The sequence below is a fragment of the Mirounga leonina genome, unplaced genomic scaffold (genome assembly GCF_011800145.1).
Source record: "Mirounga leonina isolate KUSES-001 unplaced genomic scaffold, KU_Mleo_1.0 Mir_173, whole genome shotgun sequence".
NCBI classification, from domain to species: domain Eukaryota; kingdom Metazoa; phylum Chordata; class Mammalia; order Carnivora; family Phocidae; genus Mirounga; species Mirounga leonina.
Genome location: NW_023270447.1, coordinates 12957071 through 12980663, shown reverse-complemented (window position 1 = coordinate 12980663; position 23593 = coordinate 12957071). Strand labels below are relative to the sequence as shown.

The 23593-nt window shown below is 35.5% G+C and overlaps 1 protein-coding gene and 1 pseudogene across 2 annotated transcripts in view; one reads left to right on the top strand and one right to left on the bottom strand.

Moving 5' to 3' along the window:
- Positions 1 to 23593, bottom strand: part of DPYD (dihydropyrimidine dehydrogenase) — an 802992-nt gene that overhangs the window by 567007 nt on the left and 212392 nt on the right. The gene's annotated exons all lie outside the window — the stretch shown is intronic.
- LOC118019105 lies at positions 16983 to 17537 on the top strand (annotated as a pseudogene).

Below are 23593 nucleotides of genomic sequence, written 5' to 3'. Positions count from 1 at the left end.
TCAAATGTGAAGGCAAATAAAGACATTTGCAGGGAATATTTGTTGGCAACAATAAAAGAAATACTGAAGAGTATTAAAGGAAGTTCTTTAGGAAGAAAGCATATCACAGATAGAAACACAGAAATACAGGAAGGCATACAGGGCACTGAGAATTATAAATACATGGGTAAATGAAAAGGACACTGACTATAAAAAGTAATAATGTCACATGGAGTTTATTATAAATGAAAACTGAAATATACGATAAAAAATATTAGAGGTTAAACTGAGTGAAAGTGCACTGGATCATAACATTGTCTAGGAAGTAGTAAAAATACTAATATTTATTAGGCTGTAATCAATTTAGGACGCATGTTGTATGTCTACAGTAACTACTAAAAGAATAGTAAAAGAATAATAAAAAATTTAATAGCTAAGTTATTGAGGGAAAAGTCAAATTTTAAAAATACTTTATTAATACAAAAGAAATAAATGAGAGAAAATTAATGCAATAGTTGGGTGGAGGGAGAGAGTAGAAGAGGAGAAAACAAGTAGTAAGATAGTCAATATAAATACACACATGTGAATAATTACATTACATGTAAATGGATTACAATTACAATTAAGAGATTAAGATTATATATAAACATTAAGCATAAGGACACAAAAAGTTATAAAGGATGAAAAAAGTTATTCTATGCAAATACTAACCAAAAGAAGGCTGGTATAGGTATATCACCAGTATCAGACAAATTAGACTTTAAGGCAAAATGCATTACTAAGGTTAAATAATAATAAAAATGTCAATCTGCCAGCAAGATTTTCCAATTTTAAAGTTACAGGTACCTAATAACAATTTCAAAATCTATAACGAGAAATAGAACTAAAAGTGGGAAAAATGGATCAAAATTTTCTCACTATTGTCTTCTCATCAAAACTTGACTGTCAATAGAAGTAGCCTATGAATAAATACACATATGAAGGGTTAATAATGTAATATTTAAGAGATTATCTCACAAAGTTATTTGCATTTAATAGGTAACTCAGGCAAAGGGAGTTTTCCTTGTGAGTAAGGGATCAGGGAGATAGAACTTGATGTTTTTCTTGCATTCCTACCCTATACATCACCAACTACTCAGAATGAAGTAAAGCCATTCAAAATATTTAAGGAATATCCAAATTATCTCACTTAAAAATTAGAGATGGGGTGCCTGGGTGGCACTGTAGTTTAAGCGTCTGACTCTTGGTTTTGGCTCAAGTTGTGATCTCAGGGTGGTAAGACCAAGCTCCACATTAGGCTCCATGCTCAGCGTGGAGTCTGCTCGATGTCCCTCTCCCTCTGCCCCTCCCCCCTGCTCTCACCCTTTCTCTCAAATAAATAAATAAATCTTAAAAAAAAAAAGAGATTATTATCAACAAGTATTACATGACCTAATAATGTAGTCTAAGCTAAATGGCCCTCAGAAATGTCCCCACAGCATTTTGTCATTTTTATTTTAATACTTCATCACATTTTACTGGTTTACTTATCAGGTTCTTCCCTTAGACCACAAGATCTTTAAATGTAGTCATCATATTTGATTTCATCTTTTAATTTCTAGTGTTTTTATATAAAAAGGGTGTACATACTAATTAATGAGTTTAAATTAAATTAGTAATATAATAATTTCTTATTTCCAGCAAAATTTAGGGTTTTACAAATTACAGATATATATTATTGCTCCTTCCTTTGCTACCCAAATAGCACAGATTATCTCTCATATTATTTTTTAATCAACACGTTTTTAGTTTTCATTTCTTTTTAACAAGCTGAAAAAGAATGAAATTCTAATTCAAAATTAATAAACTATTTTACTGAATCATTAATAGAAATGTATTTGAGGTCTATTACATTTTCACAAAGATTTCACATACTTTTCACAAATCAATATTTAAAACATACCTTTAACATAACCAGAGAGAGCTATAGCTAATTTCATTTGGGAATTGAATAAATGCTAATCTTTCATATTTAGTTCAGTACTCACAGCTTTGTCCTATGTTAAAATTTACTACCATTTACTAGCATTAAATGGACTAAAGGCTCCAAGCAAAAGACATAAGGTGAAAAGATGGGAAAAAAAACAAGAAACAAGGCCCACGCTGTCTACAAGAGACTCATTTTAGATGTAAAAACACCAGCAGATTGAAAGTGAGGGGATGGGGAAACATCTATTATGCAAATGGATGTCAAAAGAAACCCAGACTTGGAATACATATTTCAAACAAAATAACTTTAAAAAAAGACTGTAATGAGACAAAGAAGGACACTATATAATAATAAGGGGGGAATCCAACAAGAACACCCCACTTACGTTAATGTACAGATCATCTAAGTAGAAAATCATCAAGGAAACAATGGCTTCCAATGACACACTGGAACAGATGGATTTAACAGATATATTCAGAACATTCCATCCTAACCCAGCAGAATACACATTCTTTTCAAGTGCAAATGGAACATTTTCAGAATAGATCACATATTAGGCCACAGAAGTCTCAACAAATTCAAGAAAACTGAAGTCATCCCATACATCTTTTCTAACCACAATGCTATGAAATTTGAAGTCAACCACAAGAAAAAATCTGGAAAGACCACAAATACATGGAAATAAAATAACATGCCACTAAACAAAGAATGGGTCAACCAGGAAATAAAAGAAGAAATTAAAAATGCACATGGAAACAAATGAGAATGAAAACACAATGGTTCAAAACCTCTGGGATGAAGCAAAAGCTTTTCTAAGAGGAAAGTTTATAGCAATACAGGCGTACCTCAAGAAGCAAGAAAAATCTCAAATAAACAACCTAACCTTGTATCTAAAGAAGCTAGAAAAAGAACAAGAAACAAAACCTCATACCAGCAGAAGGAAGGAAATGATAAAGATTAGAGCAGAGATAAGTGATATAGAAACTAAAAACAAACTAGAACAGAGCAATGAAACCAGGACCTGGCTCTTAGAAAAAAAATCAATAAAATTGATAAACTTCTAGTCAGACTTATCAAGTAAATAAGAGAAGGTACTCAAATAAATAAAATTACAAATGAGAAAGGAGAAATAACCAAAACCACAGAAATACAAACAATCATAAGAGAATATTATGAAAAACTGTATGACCAAAAATTGGACAACCTAGAAGAAATGGTTAAATTCCTAGAAACACATAAACTACCAAAACTGAAACTGGAAGCAATAGAAAATTTGAACAGACTGAAACCAAATTAAGTCGGTAATCAAAAAAATTCCAATAAACAAACGTCCAGGACCAGATGGCTTTACAGGAAAATTCTACCAAACATTTAAAGAAGAATTAATACATATTCTTCTTAAACTATTCCAACACATAGAAGACAAAGGAAAAGTTCCAAATTCATTTTATGAGGCCAGCATTACCCTGGTACTAAAACCAGATAAAGACACCACTAAAAAAAGAGAACTACAGGCCAATATCCTTTGTGAACATAGATGCGAAAATTCTCAACAAAATACTAGCAAAACGAATTCAACAATACATTAAAAAAACCATTGACCACAATCAAGTGGGATTTGATCCCAGGATGCAAGGGTGTTTCAGTATTTGCAAATCAATTAATGTGATATATCACATCAAGAAAAGAAAGGAGGGGCGCCTGGGTGGCTTAGTCGTTAAGCGTCTGCCTTCGGCTCAGGTCATGATCCCAGGGTCCTGGGATCGAGCCCCGCATCGGGCTCCCTGCTTGGCGGGAAGCCTGCTTCTCCCTCTCCGATTCCCCTTGCTTGTGTTCCCTCTCTCGCTGTGTCTCTCTCTGTCAAATAAATAAATAAATAAATAAATCTTTAAAAAAAAAAAAAGAAAAGAAAAGAAAGGATAAGAACCATATGACCATTTCAAGAGAACAGAAAAAATGCAACATCCATTCATGATAAAAACCCTCAGCAAAGTAGGTTAGAGAGAACATATCTTAACATAATAAAGGCCATTTATGCAGAGCTAACATCATCCTCTCAGCTGAGAGCTTTTTCCCTAGGGTCAGGAGCAAGAGAAGGCTGTCCACTCTCACCACTTTTATTCAACATAGTTCTGGAAGTCCTAGCCACCACAGTAAAAGACAACAAAAGGAAATAAAAGGCATCCAAATCGGTAAGGAAGAAGTAAAACTGTCATTATTTGCAGATGACATGATACTGTATATCGAAAACCCAAAAGACCCCACCAAAAAACTGTTAGAACTGATACATGAATTCAGTAAAGTTGCAGGATACAAAATGAGTGTACACGAATCTGTTGCATTTCTATACATCACTAATGAAGCAGCACAAAGAGAAATCAAGGAATCAATCCCATTTACAATTACACCAAAATCCATAAGATACCTCGGGATAAACCTAACCAAAGAGGTGAAAGACCTCTACTCTGAAAACTATAAAACACTGATGAAAGAAATTGAAGATGACACAAAGAAATGGAAAAATATTCCATGTTCACAGATAAGAATAAATATTGTTAAAATGTCTGTACTACCCAAAGCAATCTGTGCATTTCAGGCAATCCTTATCAAAATACCACCAGCATTTTTCATAGACCTAAAACAAACAATCCTAAAATGTGTATGGAACCACAAAAGACCCTGAAGAGCCCAAGTAATCTTGAAAAAGGAAAGCAAAGACAGAGGCATCACATTTCCAGACTTCAAGTTATATTGCAAAGCTATAGTAATCAAAACAGTATGGTATTGGCACAAAAATAGATACATAGACCAATATAACAGTATAGAAAGCCCAAAAATGAACGCAAAATTACATGGTCAATAAAGCTTTGACAAAGCAGGAAAGAATATCCAGTGGAAAGAAAGAGTCTCTTCAACAAACGTTGGGAAAACTGGACAGCAACATGGAAAAGAATGAAACTGGGCCACCTTCTTACACCATACACAAAAATAAATTCAAAATGGTTAAAGACCTAAACATGAGACCTGAAACCATAAAAGTCCTAGAAGAGACCGCAAGCAGTAACTTCTTTGACATTGTCCATAGCAAATTCTTTCTTTTTTTTTTTTTTTTAAGATTTTTAAAATTTTTTTTTTCTCAGAGAGAGAGAGAGAGAGAAAGAGCAAGCACAAGCAGGGAGTGGTAGGAAGAGGGAGAAGCAGGCTCCCTGCTGAGCAAGGAGCCCAATGCAGGTCTTGATCCCAGAACCCTGGGATCTGACCTGAGCCGAAGGCAGATGCTTAACCGACTGAGACACCCAGGCATCCCGTAAATTCTTTCTAGATATATCTTCATAGGCAAGGAAAACTAAAGCAAAAATAAACTATTGGGACTACATCAAAATAAAAAGCTTCTGCATGGCAAAGTAAACAATCAACAAAACTAAAAGGCAACCTCTGGAATGGGAGAAGATATTTGCAAATGATATATCTGATAAAGGATTAGTATCCAAAATCTATAAATAATTTATAAAACTCAACACTCAAAAAAGAAAACAACGTAAAAATGGGCAGAAGACATGAACAGACATTTCTCTAAAGACATCCAGAGGGTCAACAGACACATGGAAAGCTCATCATCACATATCATCTGGGAAATGCAAATCAAAACTACAATGATCTATCATGTCACACTTGTCAGAATGGCTAAAATCAACAACACAAGAATCAATAGGTGCTGGTGAGGATGTGGAGAAAAAGGAACATTTGTGAATACTGGTAGGAATACAAACAGGTGCAGCCACTGTGGAAAACAATATGGAGGTTCCTCAAAAAGTTAAAAATAGAACTACCTTATGATCAAGCAATCACACTACTGGGTATTTACCCAATGAATACAAGAAAACTAATTCAAAGGTATACATGCACCCCGATGTTTATAGCAGCATTATTTACAGTAGCCAAGATATGGTACCAGCCCATGGATAAAGATGTGATAAATATATATATATATATATATATATATATATATATATATATATATATATATATAGGGACACTATTCAGCCATAAAAAAGAACGAACTCTTGCCATTTGCAGTGACATAGATGGAGCTAGAGAGCACAATGCTTAGCAAAATAAGTCAGAGAAAGACAAATGCCATATGATTTCACTCATGTGGAATTTAAGAAACAAAACAAACAATCAAAGGAAGAAAATAAGAGAGAGAGAGAGACAAGCCAAGAAACAGACTCTTAACTATAGAGAACAAACTGAGGGTTACCAGAGGGGTAGTGGGTAGGGAGATGGTTTAAATAGGTGATGAAGATTAAGGAGGGCACTTGTAGTGATGAGCACTGGGTGATGTATGAAGTATTGAATTACTATACTGTGTACCTGAAACTAATATAACAATTACTATACTGTGTACCTGAAACTAATATAACAGTGTATGCTAACTGAAATTAAAATTAAAACTTAAAAATAATAACAAAAATTTAGTAGGATTTATAAATTAATATTGCATTTTAACAAATTTTAGAAGCAGAAAACATAAGTTTTCTTAAAAGAATCATTTATTGCTGATATCTTATACAATAAAAGAGAGTTTAATGTGATTACTTAGGACTTTAAAGGCCAAAAACTTTACGTTATAGTCTGAAGTTAAGCTGGACAATCAAATAGAATAGGATTTTTGAAATATCTCTCGTCTCACTCACCCAGAAGCAAGAGATAGTTCAGTTTTGAGATACTGAACATATCTGACAAATTCTACCCAATGGTATGCAAATAAAGTAGTAATTATCCAATAATATACAATACATATAAATTTTCACCTAAGGACATTTTAATTATTTTTCAATGAAGCTTTAAGTGTTCTTTTAAAAAACTGTCAAATACATGGGGTGCCTGGGTGGCTCAGTCGGTTGGGTGTCTGTCTTCAGCTCAGGTCATGATCCCAGGATCCTGGGATCGAGCCCCAAATTGAGCTCCCTGCTCGGCGGGGAGTCTGCTTCTCCCTCTCCCTCTGCCCCTCTGCATGCTTGTGCTCTCTCTAATAAATAAAATCTTTAAAAAAATAAAAAATAAAATAAAAAACTGTCAAATATTGAGCCAGATAGATATGTCTATTGAACCTCTACCCAGTGTCAAAACAGAGTTGGAGGTTCTCAGGGGTTTGAGGGGGTGAAAGCAAGCATACTCCTCTACTCATATAACACGAAAGACATGTACTACGATTAACTTCTGAAATGGGCATCCCCAGGCTCTGGAGCTCAGGAGCTGGTTAATAATACTCAGTACACTACCTTGCTCAATACACTAATCTATGAATCAATATTATTCTTTTGCCTCTTTTGTTCTTTTTTAAGTAACTTCTTATTGCACTGGATATTCTCCCTTGGCTTTGTAATAGGTTGTATCAACCTTGAGAGTTTCTAATGAAGTGAGTGTTTGAACAAAATTTTGTGAATTTTATCACAAAGAACAGTAATTTGTTTTTAGAGGTCTGACTTTAAAATTAGACCACTTACAGGTTGAGTCTTGATGTCCATTATTCTCATGGTGCATGGTATTGAACAAGTCCCTTAACATAATCTATGCCTCTGTCTCCTCAAAGTGCGGTTAGTAATATCTATCTCATAGGGTTACTATGAGGATTAAACAAGTTAATTCATATAAAGCACTTAGAAAAGTGCCTGGCTACATAGCAAAAGTTACTTCCTAATTCACCTACTATTCAAACTCTATGAGGTAGAACTTTTAATGTCCAACATGGTAGCCACTAGTCACATATAACTATTCAAATTTATATTTAAATTCATTATAATTAAATAAAAATAAAAATTTAGTTCTTAGTAACAGCCATTTTTCAAGTGCTCAATAACTATATGTGGCTAGTGACTAATGTTTTATAGAACATTTCCATCATTGTAGAAATTAGAATTTACAACATACGATATAATAGACATATCTGCAAGAGCACAATGAAGATAAAAATGAAATAAATAATTATGAAGCAATGAGTTTTTAGTATTTGTTACATTTCTTTTTAATATGATTTATATGATTATAAGGTTATATAATTTAATTTTTAATTTTTCATAATGGTTGTATTTAACAACCAGCTCACCCTCTGAAGAGCTGATACTAGCTGGCTTCATCACATTATTGGACTCAAGAAAATATGTGAGGTTTCGCACAATTTTTTTTAACCTCTGCCATAGTTGTATCATAAAGCCCAAACTTTGAGATATATCAGCTATATTTGCCAACTTCCTCAAGACCTGAATGAGTATGTGGCCCTCTATGCTTTTAAAACAGTGGTATTCTAGGTGCCTGGGTGGCTCAGTTAAACATCTGACTCTTGATTTTGGCTCAGGTCATGATCTCAGATTTGTGGTTTTGAGCCCTGTGTGGGGTTCTGCACTCAGTGGGGAGTCTGCTTGAGATTCTCTCTCTGCAACCCCCTACTCACGCGCTCACTCTCCCTCTCTCTCAAATAAATAAATCAGTCTTTTTTTTTTTTTAAAGATTTTATTTATTTATTTGACAGAGAAAGACACAGCGAGAGAGGGAACACAAACGGGGAGTGGGAGAGGGAGAAGCAGACTCCCTGCCAAGCAGGGAGCCCGATGCGGGACTCGATCCAGGGACTCCAGGATCATGACCTGAGCCGAAGGCAGTCGTCCAACCAACTGAGCCACCCAGGCGCCCATAAATAAATCAGTCTTAAAAAAGAAATAAAACAGTGGCGTTCAACTCCTTTTCAACTGAAATACACAAAATGAACAATTTCATATGTACACAATATACTTCCATGAATTTTGTCTGATTATTACAGAATGTTTTTAAAAAATTAGCTAGGAAGTCAATTAAATAACTACATAAACATTTGGGGGGTGTTGATATATATCTAAGTACTTTATAAGCCTAAGAGATGTGAATCAATTATTTATACATCTACAATTGTCATTTTATAAAATTAATATATCTAATAAAGTTCATGCTGAACTATGCTTACAATAACAAATCTTGTGATATTTTTTCTTAAGACTACTAATCCATAGATAGTATGAGTGGAAGAAAGTAATTTATACTATTGATTAAACAGCATAAATTAATTTTGTCCTGAAAGTTAGTCAATTAAAACAAATCTATAAAATTTAAGAATGTTAATAAATTAATAGTAATAAAGCATACTTTTAATTTCCTTCTTTAAAACTAGATCAGTCTTCAAATAAATGTAACTTAAAATTACAAATAATTCATATATAAATGCTATATTAAGTCTACTTGTTTACAATATCAAAAGAATATTTCCTAATAGATTTTCTTGGAGTATAATTCCCATTGTTTCATAATGCAACAAAAACTTAATTCAAGACAGTTAAGCTCTTTAGGTGAGAAAGATCCCTTTCTTTAAAACAAACTTCAGCTGTCATTCCATTGATTAATTTTCTAAGATACAATTTTTTTTTAAGCAGAAGATTCAAGTGCCAAAACAAGTTAATAATGGAAACAAATAGGTTAATCAATATCACAAGGGAGTAATTCAAGTATTTAAAGATGCAAGGAAAGTATGCTCAATATGTATTTCCCTACAATAATAAGGCCAATATACATTGAGCACATACTATGTGTCAGGCTTTATACTAAACCACCATATAAATGACCTTATTTAGTCTTCAACAATTCTGCTACGGTGGTACAATTATTATTTCCATTTCTCAGATGTGGAAGCCACTTTCACAAGGTAAGGATTTTATCCCAAGACCATTCTACTCCAGAGCCTGAAATCTTACTGTTACTGTTGATTTTCTATAGGGATTTTCAATAAGAAATCATTATGCACATATAATATTTCAATAGGAAATGTATAACTGAAAAAAACTAATACATGAATTTATCTTTTGAAAGTCTAATACACTTAAAATAGTCAACTAATAACAAAAGGTGGAGGCGCCTGGGTGGCTCAGTCGTTAAGCGTCTGCTGGCTCAGGTCAGGATCCCAGGATCCTGGGATCGAGCCCCGCATGGGGATCCCTGCTCTGTGGGAAGCCTGCTTCTCCCTCTCCCACTGCCCCTGCTTGTGTTCCCTCTTTCACTATCTCTCTCTGTCAAATAAAGAAAGTCTTAAAAAAATAATAACAAAAGGTGATTATACTTAATAAATTAAACTTAAAACCAACAACTGTTAATGAAGCTTTTGAAAAACACTGCACTATACCATTTGGTTTCCCAGCATGCTATTCTGCAACTTGAGAAACTGAGGTGTTAGCTGTAGCAAGAGGAACATGATCTTATACTCAATCAAAATAATTTATATTTATGTCCTTTTAATAGTGTTCCTTTTCCTACTGATGCACTTAGAGAATCTTATTTTACTTTTCATCAGTAGCATATAACAAACATTTATAGGGCCCTAAAATGAACAAGCACTGTGCTACATAAAACAGTGAAAAAGGCTTTGAACTAGCCCTAAAGGAGCTAGTTTGGGGCTGATTACTGGGTTTACTGCTGTTGAAATTATGTTTAGATACCAGTAACTGAGCACTGACTATCTTCTACATGCTTTGTTAGGGATTTTACATAATTTTTTTTTCACTTAGCATAGCTTGCAATCTGACTTTCCCTATAGGTTATGAAGTAATCAGAGTGTTTTTTCCCTCCCATCTGTAATCCAAGGCATAGGAAAATTCCATCACATAGTAGGCATCCAACAAGATTTGGATGAATTTCAAAATTGCTGAACTCCTATGACAGGCCTCAACAAATGAGTAACAGTAACCAAGGGAATATAGCTCTTGCTCATTGATACAGAAGGACTGTTATTTATAAATGAATGTTCTTCTTTTTTTTTTTAGATTTTATTTATTTATTTGAGAGAGAAAGAATGAGAGACAGAGAGCACAAGAGGGAAGAGGATCAGAGGGAGAAGCAGACCTGCCACTGAGCAGGGAGCCTGATGTGGGACTCGATCCTGGGACTCCAGATCATGACCTGAGCCAAAGGCAGTCGCTTAACCAACTGAGCCACCGAGGCGCCCTAAGTGAATGTTCTTCTTGAGGAACTTTTTAAAGAGGATTTCCTTGCATAAGTCACCCTGTGATTTCTGACCTTTCACTCCTCTGAAAAGTGTTATTTCTTTCATCACTCAAATTGACTTGACTTTTCTAGTCCATAATTTTCACATTATTTTGAAGCAATGGAGAGATTATTTTGATTATAGAAATTAGAAGATTGAGATACAGAGACCATGAGATTTACCCCTAAGCCTCCTCACATACTGGAGACAGAAGCAAAATAATTTTCTAATCATTATATAGTGCTCTCTAAATTAAAAAGGACATAACATGGCAAATGCAAGGATATTTACTAATTCTGACTGGAGGGCAAATTTTTCTCATTTTAATCCTTCTTACTTTCAAAAATGGCACATAAATTTTTGGTAGCTATAATTCTTACTCAGTTACTCTATTTATTCTTATTAACCAAGCAACAGCAAAAATAAACTATGGCAAAATGAAGACAAATAAAATATTCTTGGAAATTTTGGAATGCCTCCATAGTTGAAGGATGAATTGTGTGAAGGCTTTTGTATTCTTTGTACCTCTTAAGAGGTTTATGTTTTTGTGAGCATTTAACTTGCTTTCACTATAAAATAAAACATAATTTCAGGTAATTCCTAAAAAGATACTATTTTATCAGTGGAGGTCTAAGAAAAATCTTAATAAAAGTAATAGATTTTTATTTTGCTGGTTTCAGTTTCCTTGAGTTATTTATTAGTAGTATGGCCGTCTGGTTACATTTTGAATGTTTTAAATAAAGAAAGATTGGTATTTGTGCATCCAAAGTAAGTTACCTCAAATTACATGCCTTCCAAGAGAGGCTTCTATGTAATTTTCTTTGTAACTTGCTTCCTTTTGTAAAAGAAGTGAAAGGAAATACTGAGTATATACTATTCACTGCAGTCATCCTTTGAGAAGAAAAATTCTTAGGCTACCTGACAGTTTTCTTCACAACATTAAACAAGGGACACCAAAAGTAGGAACTTTGTTTCAACTGTATGGGGAAAAAAGAAAAACTCCATGTCATGTCAACTTTTCAGTTATCAAAATTATTAATATATTAGTAATTCCTAAAGATCTTATTTCATTATTTTCTTATTATTGAAATAAACATTATTATGAGACATTTCTGGCATGGTAAAAATACCATGTAATTTGAGATCAGAATACTATGTTCCATTCAATTTCCACTTTAATTCAGTAAATATTTTACATGCCCTCAATGCACTAGAAACCAGTATGAATAAAACGTAGATCCACTAGTAAATAGCTCTCTGGGGAACAGAGTATTCACATGTCTTAAAAACAGAAAAATTATTACAATCAACCTGTCCCATGTAGGCTTCATTTTCACATATGGTGCTCTTGGAGGCCATGAGAAAGAAAACTTACTTAGAAGGAAGGAAAGATAATACCTAAGACAAATCTTAAAAAAGAAAAAAAAAAAGTCATGTTATCTTGGAGATGACTTCATCTCTCTAAATGTCAGCTCTAAAATTAAGGAAGCAATAATTATTTCAGCAACTTATTGTGAAGACTGAATGAACCAATGATGATAACCTCCTGAAATTAATGCCTTCTCTTTATAAGGCACTCTCCTAGGTATTTAACATTTATATCTCCAGTCCTACCAGTCTTCAAAGTTAGGTAAGATTGCTCACTTTATAGACAATGGAACTGACACCTAAGTTATTATTCTTCTATTACAGTTCATATTTTTATTACAAATACACTGTATGTTATATTTGGGATTTGAAGCTGCAATTGAATTAAAGTTGACCAAATACAATTTGAAAACACAGGTATGTAGTTCAGTTATGAGAAACTTTACTGATCCAAAACCATATGCAGGTTCAGATTAACCAGTGCATGTACTCTTTTGCCTTCAGGATTTGCTCACGTTATTCTGTGCCTTGAATACACACCCACTCTTGACCTCACTGCCTTTCATGAACACTTTTCAGGACCCAGTTTAAACTTCACTTTCTCAGCTCAACTTCCCCTCCTTGCTAGGCTATTAGGTTTCCTAGCTGCTGGCTCCCATAGTACAGTCTCACTGCTTCCTCAGCACTTCACTGTAATTTGCTTGCAATTAAGTCTTTCTTTTTTTTAATTTATTTTTATTTTTTTAAAGATTTTATTTTATTTTATTTTATTTTTTTATCTGAGAGAGAGAATGGGAGACAGAGAGCACGAGAGGGAAGAGGGTCAGAGGGAGAAGCAGACCCCCCGCTGAGCAGGGAGCCCGATGCGGGACTCGATCCCGGAACTCCAGGATCATGACCTGAGCTGAAGGCAGTCGCTTAACCGACTGAGCCACCCAGGTGCCCAATTGTCTTTCTTTCTTACTAGGCAGTAAGTTCCCCAAGGGCTAGTATCATCCCTATCTTATTCATCACTGTATCCTTTGCACCCAGACACTGCTTAGTACCTAGCTAGTCATTCGGATGTGTGTTCAAAGCTAGAGTTGGACACTAAAGCTGCCAGGAACCAGGCAATCCATGTTACTGCTTGCAGGGGACGAGAGGTGGACTAGAGAGATCCTCCCCAGTCCTATCTGCTTCAATTGCTTATTCTGTATTTATATGATTTTTGGGAAAATAGCAGTAATGATTAACTGGTGCCAATGTTACTTGTAAGCAGATTAAGAAAATAATAAAAGAACAGTAATTAGAAGGCAATCATAACTAAAATGCACTGGTTGTTATATGATATGCCATACAAGCATTTACTATTTTCAAAGAGCCAGCTTTCTGTTTTGTAGATCATCTTTATTTTTGCTTTTATGTTCTATTTTGTTATTTTTCTATTATTTTCATTTCCTTTCTTCTTTTTTAGAATTTACCACCACTACCACACCCATCCCCGCACCATTTGCTCTCTTTCTACCTCCTTAAGATAGACATCACTTTATCTTTCCTGTTATACACACCTAACACAATAAATTTTCATATAAAAGCAAATTTGGCTGCATTTCATAGGTTGTCAGCAGTTTTCATTCAGTTCTAAATATTGTGTAATTCCAATTGTGATGACCTCTTCAAACCATGAATCATTTATAAATGTGTTTTTTTTAAATTCCCAGACAAAAATTTGTTATTGTTATTGTTTCATTTTTATAATATTTTTATTTCTAATTTAGTTATGTAGTAGAAAAAGTACAGTCATATATACTCATTTGGAAATATATATGTAACTATTCTGACCTAGTGCATGGTCAATTTTCATAAATGTTACACAAGTGTATGAAAAGGTTGTATTCACTCTATATTAGGGGATTACAGGAAGCTTTTGATTTATTAAATCAATCTAATGAATCTTATTCAAATAAAAACCTTACTAATTTTGGGTAAGGTTGTGTTGCAACATATATACAGCTTATGAATGTTACATCCTTTAAGACATTTATTCTTTTTTGATTATTTTTCTCTTAATTTTTATTAATATTTCCCCTCAAAATTCTACTTATGTTACATATTAGTATCACTACATTAACTTGTTATAGTTAGTGTTTGCATAGCATATCTTTTTTCAACCATGTTATTTTCAAACTTTCTGCTAAGGTCATTCTTTTCTAGACATCATACAGCTGATTATAGTATTTATTTTAAAACGATACTAGTCATATTTGTTTCCATACACAAATTTAACAAATGTAAATTACTGTAGTTAATTATATATTTGGATGTGTCTCTGCTATCCATTTTATGTTTCCTGTTTACTCTGCTTTTTCTTTGTTTCTCTCTCTTTTATGTTTTATTTTGGCTTTCCTGTCAACACTGGATTGTTTTCTCCACACCTACCTCTCTTTGTTTCTATGATTGCTTGAAAGTTACAGATTGTATTTCCATATTTTTTCTGATTAGTTTTAAATTTTTAACATCGATATTTCAATGTTTTTAAAAACATACTCTCAAGTTATTAAGTACTCCCTTTTCCTCCCAACATAGAAGACCCTAAGGACACTTAACTACCCACTATACTCCCCACCTCCAACTCAAATGCCTTCCTTGTCAATATTGGAAAAAAATTTATTTGTTTTTATTTTTAACACCCCAAAATAAGTTTTATAATTACTTTACACTCACTAATTACTTTTACCATTATATTTTGCTGGTTTCTTCGCTCCTTGTTGACCCGCTCTTTTATTCCAGGTTCCCTTCATTCATACTAAAGAATAACTCATTTTTAGTAGTTCTCTATAAATAACAAATTAAATAATGAGCCACCTTAGATTTAAAATGTCTGAAAAGTATTTTTATTAATGTCCTATCTTAGATCTTTAAAAATTTTGTACCCTTTGTTTCTCACATCTAATAATGCTGATTAGAAGTGTGGGGTCCGTTTACTTGTCATTTGGTTTTAAAGTGATCTTTTTTTATAATTTTCTGGAAGCTCTGATTCTTTTGTGATCTTCAGTATTTCACATTATTGCAACCATGGGTGTAGGTGAGGGACTTAAATTTTTCCTTTCTTTTTGGAAAATTCTCTAACATAACTGCTTTAAGACTGCTTTTGCCAATCTCTGTTTCAGGAACTCTTTGTATACTGGAGCCTCTAAGCTTCTTATCTTCTCCATTATACTTTTCCTTTCTTTATATCTTTTTACTATACTCTAGTTGAATTTCTCAGATCTTTTTTTTTTTTAGTTTACCAATTACATCTGTGTCTATATCCACTTCAAAATTTAACTTTTTTTTGATATTGTAATTTCACCGAATATTTCTAATCAACTATTTGTCATACCAAACTCATTGTTGGTTTTTTTTAAATATATAATTTTATCTTATTTTCATGGCTATTGTTTTATGCTTATTTATTTAAAAGACCCGATGATGGTATTATTTGTGGTTCAGTAGGATACAGTCATCATCTCTGGGTTGAGCCTTGATTATCACTGGGAGCATTAGCTCTTCTAATGTAGTTTTGAACTTTTTGTTTGACCTATCCTAAGTGGAATTTTTCTGTTGTTGCACTTGCTCTTGTTTCTTATATCAAGTATGTAGTGACATCCAACCTGCAACAGCCTTACCTCTCCCTCTTCCCAACTACACAACCAGGTTTCTTACTGGAAGCCCAGAGCTCCAGTCCCCAGGCACTACTTAGACATATCACAGAAGCAAGTTAATGTGTCACTATGCACATGCTTAAACCACTGGGTCACAGCTGTCTCTGCTTCTCTCAGAAGCTTCATATAAGGCCCAGGCCCAAAGTAGTTGCACCTACTTATTTAACTTTCTACCAGGGGTAGGTGAGTCTTGTTTTCTATCCCTCATAATGTTTTGGGTACTTAGTACCCTACACCAGTAAAATTCCCCAGCAGCTCCTGACTATTTATGCAGAGCCTAGCAGAGAGAGACCCAAGTCCTTTGTTCACTGTTGAATGTTTCTACACTTCTGGGCCCAAAAGGTATTTACATTCCTTTTTACTTCAGCTATTGACTTTTATTGTGTGCTTATTATATTTCATTTATCATTATACTTTGGATTAAAATGGGTGGTTTAAATCTTAACTCATGCCTCTTACAAGTGATCCATATTGGTACAATATCACTGCTTGCTACTATTTTATACTTCTATTCATCAAATATATTTGTGAAAATACATATTTTTAAGTTGTTAAAACTCAAACCAATAAAACTACATCATTCTAAACTGTAAGCAGCCCACAGGAGTATATATATTGGATGTAGAGTTATAAAAGTACACCACACCTGTATAGCACTTCAATGCATTTTTGTGATATCTGACTTTAAAATGTTGATAAACCACCCTTGAGACATGAAAACTAGGTAATGTTATTCCCATTTCAGACATGAGGAAACTAAGGATCAAATTGATTAAAAAATAGTTAACATTAAACAAACTTCTATTGCACTGGACAATGTTAGGTACTGCACTTAGAACTTGACTAATCTTGAAAATAATCCTTCAGGAGGAGCCACCACTCTTCTTTTCCCCTAAGCGGCCTGAGGTGACCTCTGAAAATGGTTCACTATTTGCTTGACCCAGAAAACCCTACGAAATAATGTAAATCAAGAGGTTCAAATCTTCATGTTCACTTTAAGAACACATGTGAAACTGCCCAGGCCATCAAGGGTATGTATATCCAAAAAGCCACCAAGTATCTGAAAGACGTCACTTTATAGAAGTAGTGTGTACCATTCCGTCGCTACAATGCTGGGGTTGGTAGGTGTGCCCAGGCCAAACAGTGGGGCTGGACAGGGGGTTGGTGGCCCAAGAAGACTGCTGACTTTTTACTGCACATGCTTAAAATTGCAGAGAGTAATGCTGAACTTAAGAATTTAGATGTCGATTCTCTGGTCATTGAGCACATCCAGGTGAACAAATCCCCCAAGATGCAGCGTAGATACTACAGGGCTCATGGTCAGATTAACCCACATGTGAGCTCTCCCTGCCACATCAAGATGATCCTTATGGAAAAAGAGCAAATTGTTCCTAAACCAGAAGAGGAGGTTGCACAGAAGAAAAAGATATCACAGAAGAAACTGAAGAAACAAAAACTTAAGGCCCGGGAGTAAATTCTGCACAGAATAAATGCAAATAAAAATAAAAAGAGGAGGGGAGGAGCAAGATGGCAGAGGAGTAGGAGACCTAAATTTCGTCTAGTCCCAGGAATTCATGTAGATAGGGATCAGACCATTCTGAACACCTACGAATTCAACAGGAGATCGAAGAAAAGAATAGCAGCAACTCTCTGAACAGAAAAGTGACCACTTTCTGGAAGGTAGGACATGCAGAGAAGTGAATCCGAGGCGATATTCGGGAAAACAGATGGAGAGGGAGGGGGCCTCCGTCGGCCACTTCTGGCAAGTGATAGAGCAGCAGAGCACAAAATCGGAACTTTTAGAAGTCTGCTCCGCTGAGGGATGTCGCTCCAGTGGCTAAGCGGGATGTGGAACCCTCACTGGGACAGTGTGGTCTCAGGACCCTCAGGGTCACAGGAAGACTGGGGGTGCCTGAGTGCGGCAGAGCTCCCAGGTATCGGAGCAGGGAAGCAGGCTGCAGAGACGGAGCCGAGGAGTGGGCTCTCAACTCGGGGTTGCCATAAACTGTGATCCGGGGGACAGTCAGGCCACTGCTCTTCCAGCAGGGACCTAAAACCGGCAGATCTGGGGAGACCCCCCTTCCTCCCCCAAGAGGAGCAGCATGAGAGCCCACAGCAGGAATCTGCTGGGTTTTGGAGACTCCACACGGGGTTGTGTGCCAGAGATAGAAACACTCGGTCACATGCCAGGTGAGCACGGAGTGCGGCCCGAAACCAGGGAGATGAGAGTGAGTGACTGCTTATCTCTGAGGGCTCACTGAGGAGTGGGGCCTGAGTTCTCGGCTCCTACGGGCAGAGATTGGGAGGCCGCCATTTTCACTCTTCCTCCAAAGCTGTATGGAAAGCTTGCAGGGAACAAAAACTACAAAGAGCAAACCGGAGAAGATTATTTAGCCCGGACTCCACAAGGGCGGGGCAATTCCGCCTCCAGCAAAGACATTTGAGAACCATGGCAAGAGACGCCTATCCCAGAAGATCAGCAAGAACAGCCAGCCAAGACCAAGTTTACTGATCAATGAGAACAGCAGAACTCCAGCACTAGGGGAATACAGCACATAGAATTCATGGCTTTTTCCCATGAGTCTTTAGTCTTTCAAAGTTAATTTTTTTTTTAACTTTCTTTTTCTTTCTTTTTTTTTTTTTTGGAATTTTTACTTTCCCCTTTTTCAAACAACATATTATCAATCCCTTTTTTAAAAAATCTTTTTTATTTTTCATTTATAAAGTCATATTCTATCCATTCATACTAGTTAACATTATTTTTGGTATATGTATATATATATATATATATACTTATATATATATATAAGTGACAAAAGTATATATATATACTTATGTATATATATATATATATATATACTTCTCTCTTTAAAATTTTGGGATACAGTTTCTTCTAACAGACCAAAATATACCCTAAATCTCTAGTCTGTGGCACTGATCTATGCACCAGCCGGATCATATTTGATCATATTCTGTTTTTTTTTGTTTGTTTGTTTTTATCTTTTTCTTTTTTTTTTTTTTTCTTTTTTCTTTCTTTTCCTTTCTTTTCCCCCAGTTTCAGGTCTCTTCTGATTTGTTTAGTGTATATTTTTCTGGGGTAGTTGTTACCCTGTTAGAATTTTGTTCTCTCATTCATCTCTTCTCCTCTGGACAAAATGACAAGATGGAAAAACTCACCTCAAAAAAAGAACAAGAGGCAGTACTGACTGCCAGGGACCTAATCAATACGGACATTAGTAAGATGTCGGAACTAGAGTTCAGAATGACAATTATAAAGATACTAGCTGGGCTTGAAAAAAGCATGGAAGATACTAGAGAAACCCTTTCTGGGTATATAAAAGAACTAATATCTAACCAAGTCGAAATCAAAAAGGCTATTAATGAGGTGCAATCAAAAATGGAGGCTCTAACTGCTAGGATAAATGAGGCAGAAGAGAGAATCAGTAATATAGAAGACCAAATGATGGAGAATAAAGAAGCTGAGAAAAAGAGAGATAAACAACTACTAGATCATGAGGGCAGAATTCAAGAGATAAGTGATACAATAAGATGAAACAATATTAGAATAATTGGGATCCCAGAAGAAGAAGAAAGAGAGAGAGGGGTAGAAGGTATATTGCAGCAAATTATAGCAGAGAACTTCCCTTATTTGGGGAAGGAAACAGGCATCAAAATCCAGGAGGCACAGAGAACCCCTCTCAAAATCAATAAAAATAGGTCAACACCCCAACACTAATAGTAAAACTTACGAGTCTCAGAGACAAAGAGAAAATCCTGAAAGCAGCTCGGGATGAGAGGTCTGTAACCTACAATGGTAGAAACATTAGATTGGCAACAGACCTATCCACAGAGACCTGGCAGACCAGAAAGGACTGGCATGATATATTCAGAGCACTAAATGAGAAAAATATGTAGCCAAGAATACTATATCCAGCTAGGCTGTCACTGAAAATAGAAGGAGAGATAAAAAGCTTCCAGGACAAAAAAAACTAAAGGAATTTGCAAACACCAAACCAGGCCCACAAGTAATATTGAAAGAGGTCCCCTAAGCAAAGAGAGAGCCTAAAAGTAACATAGACCAGAAAGGAACAGAGACAATATACAGTGATAGTCACCTTACAGGCAATAAAATGGCACTAAATTCATGTCTTTCAAGAGGTTCCCTGAATGTAAATGGGCTAAATGCCCCAATCAAAAGACATAGCTATCAGATTGGATAAAAAAAAAACAAGACCCATCGATATGCTATCTGCAAGAGACTCATTTTAGACCCAAAGACACCTCCAGATTGAAAGTGGCGGGGTGGAAAACCATTTACCATGCTAATGGACACCAAAAGAAAGCTGGGGTGGTAATCCTTTTATCAGACAAATTAGATTTTAAACCAAAGACTATAATATAAGAGATGAGGAAGGACACTATACCATACTTAAAGGGTCTATCCAACTAGAAGATCTAACAACTGTAAATATCTGTGCCCCTAACATGGGGGCAGCCAATTATATAAGCCAATTAATAACAAAAGCATAGAAACACATCGACAACAATACAATAATAGTGGGGGACTTTAACAACCCCCTCACTGAAATGAACAGATCGTCTAAGCAAAAGATCAACAAGGAAATAAAGACTTTAAATGACACACTGGACCAAATGGACTTCACAGATATATTCAGAACATTCCATCCCAAGGCAACAGAATACACATTCTTCTCTAGTGCCCGTGGAACATTCTCCAGAAGAGATGCTAGGTCACAAATCAGGTCTCAACTGGTACGAAAAGACTGGGATCATTCCATGCATATTTTCAGACCACAATGCTTTGAAACTAGAACTCAATCACAAGAGGAAAGTCAGAAAGAACTCAAATACATGGAGGCTAAAGAGCAGCTCACTAAAGAATGAATGGGTCAACCAGGAAATTAAAGAAAAATTAAAAAAAATTCATGGAAACAAATGATAATGAAAACACAACAGTTCAAAATCTTTGGGATGCAGCAAAGGCAGTCCTAAGAGGAAAGTATAGAGCAATACAAGCCTTTCTCAAGAAACAAGAAAAGTCTCAAATACACAAATAACCCTACACCTAAAGGAGCTGGAGAAAGAACAGCAAATGGAGCCTAAACCCAGCAGGAGAAGAGAAATAACAAAGATCAGAGCAGAAATCAATGAAATAGAAAGCAAAAGAACAGTAGAACAGATCAACAAAACTAGGAGCTGGTTCTTTGGAAGAATTAATAAGACTGATAAACCCCTGGCCAGACTTATCAAAAAGAGAAATGACCCAAATCAACAAAATCATGAATAAAAGAGGAGAGATCACAAACAACACCAAAGAAATAGAAACAATTATAAGAACATTTTATGAGCAACTATGTCAGCAAATTAGATAATCTGGAAGACATGGATGCATTCCTAGAGATGTATCAACTACCAAAACTAAACGAGGAAGAAATAGAAAACCTGAACAGACCTATAACCACTAAGGAAATTGAAGCAGTCATCAAAAATCTCCCAAAAAAACGAGAGCCCAGGGCCAGATGGCTTCCAAGGGGAATTTACCAAACATTTAAAGAGGAATTAATACCTATTCTTCTGAAACTGTTCCAAAAAATAGAATTGGAAGGAAAACTTCCAAACTCATTTTATGAGGCCAGCATTACTTTGATCCCAAAACCAGACAAAGAACCCATCAAAAAGGCAAATTACAGACCAATATCCTTGATGAACATGGATGCAATATTTCTCACCAAAATACTAACCGAAAGGATCCAACAGTACATTAAAAGGATTATTCATTACGACCAAGTGGGATTTATCCCTGGGCTGCAAGGTTGGTTCAAAATCCGCAAATCAATCAATGTGATACAATACATTAATAAAAGAAAGAACAAGAACCATATGATCCTCTCAATAGATACAGAAAAAGCATTTGACAAAGTACAGCATCCTTTCCTGTTCAAAACTCTTCAGAGTATAGGGACAGAGGGTACATACCTCAATATCATAAAAGCCATCTATGAAAAACCCACAGCGAATATCATTCTCAATGGGGAAAAACAGAGCTTTCCCCCTAAGGTCAGGAATGCGGAAGGGATGTCCACTCTCACCACTGCTATTCAACATAGTATTACAAGTCCTAGCCACAGCAATCAGACAACAAAAAGAAATAAAAGGCATCCAAATCAGCAAAGAAGAAGTCAAACTCTCACTCTTTGCAGATGATAAGATACTGTATGTGGAAAGCCCAAAAGACTCCACCCCAAAACTGCTAGAACTCATACAGGAATTCAGTAAAGTGGCAGTACATAAAATCAATGAAATCAGTTGCATTTCTATACACCAACAAGAGAGAAGAAAGAGAAATTAAGGAGTCAATCCCATTTACAATTGCACCCAAAACCATAAGATACCTAGGAATAAATCTAACTAAAGAGGCAAAGAATCTGTACTCAGAAAACTATAAAATACTCATGAAAGAAATTGAGGAAGACACAAAGAAATGGAAAAACGTTCCATGCCCATGGATTGGAAGAACAAATATTGTGAAGATGTCAGTGCTACCTAGAGATTCTACACATGTAATGCAATCCCTATCAAAATGCCATCCACTTTTTTCAAAGAAATGGAACAAATAATCCTAAAATTTGTATGGAACCAGAAAAGACCCCACATAGCCAGAGGAATGTTGAAAAAGAAAAGCAAAGCTGGTCACAATTCCGGACTTCAAGCTCTATTACAAAAGCTGTCATCATCAAGACAGTATGGTACTGACACAAAAACAGACACATAGATCAGTGGAACAGAATAGAGAGCCCAGAAATGGAGCCTCAACTCCATGGTCAACTAATCTTCGACAAAGCAGGAAAGAATGTCCAGTGGAAAAAAGACAGTCTCCTCAACAAATGGTGTTGGGAAAATCGGACAGCCACATGCAGAATGTGAAACTGGACCATTTCCTTACACCACACACACAAATAGACTCCAAATGGTTGAAGGACCTCAATGTGAGACAGGAGTCCATCAAAATCCTAGAGGAGAACACAAGCAGCAACCTCTTCAACCTCAGCTGAAGCAACTTCTTCCTAGAAACATCACCAAAGGCAGGGAAGCAAGGGCAAAAATGAACTAGTGGGACCTCATCAAGATAAAAAGCTTTTGCACAGCAAAAGAAACAGTCAACAAAACCAAAAGACAACCGACAGAATGGGAGAAGATATTTGCAAATGACATATCAGATAAAGGGCTAGTACCCAAAATCTATAAAGAACTTATTAAACTCGACACCCAAAGAACAAATGATCCAATCAAGAAATGGGCAGAAGACATGAACAGACATTTTTCCGAAGAAGACATCCAAATGGCCAACAGACACATGAAAAAGTGCTCAGCATTGCTTGGCATCAGCGAAATCCAAATCAAAACCTCAATAAGATACCACCTCACATCACTCAGAATGGCTAAAATTAAAAAGTCAGGAAATGACAGATGTTGGCGGGGATGTGGAGAAAGGGGAACCCTCCTACACTG